This window comes from Geospiza fortis, unplaced genomic scaffold (assembly GCF_000277835.1).
Source record: "Geospiza fortis unplaced genomic scaffold, GeoFor_1.0 scaffold662, whole genome shotgun sequence".
Taxonomy (NCBI): Eukaryota; Metazoa; Chordata; class Aves; order Passeriformes; family Thraupidae; genus Geospiza; species Geospiza fortis.
In genome coordinates, this window is record NW_005054450.1 from 520,527 (window position 1) to 521,143 (window position 617).

General features: G+C 59.5%; 1 protein-coding gene across 1 annotated transcript in view; it reads left to right on the plus strand.

Annotated features, from left to right (window-relative positions):
- The window catches only part of NOC2L (NOC2 like nucleolar associated transcriptional repressor), a 25,513-nt gene that overhangs the window by 3,205 nt on the left and 21,691 nt on the right, over nucleotides 1-617 (plus strand). The window lies entirely within an intron of this gene.

The following is a 617-nucleotide window of genomic DNA, read 5'->3' on the forward strand; positions in this document are numbered from 1 at the left end:
GGGTCATGGGCCCATCAGCATCTTGTCACCGCCCAAAGTACTGAGTGCCCCCTCCAGGAGCTCCTGGGACACCTGCAGGGATGGGGACTCCCACGCCTCGCTGTGCAGACCCTGCCAAGGCCTGGTCAGCCTTTCCACGGAGAAATTCCTCCTGGTGTCCGACCTCAAACCAGCCCCGGTGCAGCTTAAAACTCCATTCTTGCGTCCTGTCACTTGTTATGTAGGCAAAGAGAGTGACCACCATCCTCGTACATGGAAGAAGAGAGTGACCACTATGTGACTACAGCCTCCTGTCGGGTTGGTGTGGAGGATGAGAAGGTCCTATCTGAGCCTCCTCTTCTCCAGCTCTTTCAGCCGCTGCTCATAGAATTTGTGTTGCAGACCCTTCCCCAGCTCCATTCCCCTTCCTCGGACACCCTGCAGCCCCTCACTGTCCTTCCAGTGAACACACTGCAGCACCTCCAGTGTTCTCCCCGAACTGAGGGGCCCAGAACTGGTCAGGGCACTCGAGGCACGGGTTCTGCAGTGCGGAGAAGGGAGGCAATCCCATCCCATCCCTTCCCTTCCCGTCCCTGGCTGGCCGCGTTAGCCCCGATCCTGCCCGGGAATGCCCGGGA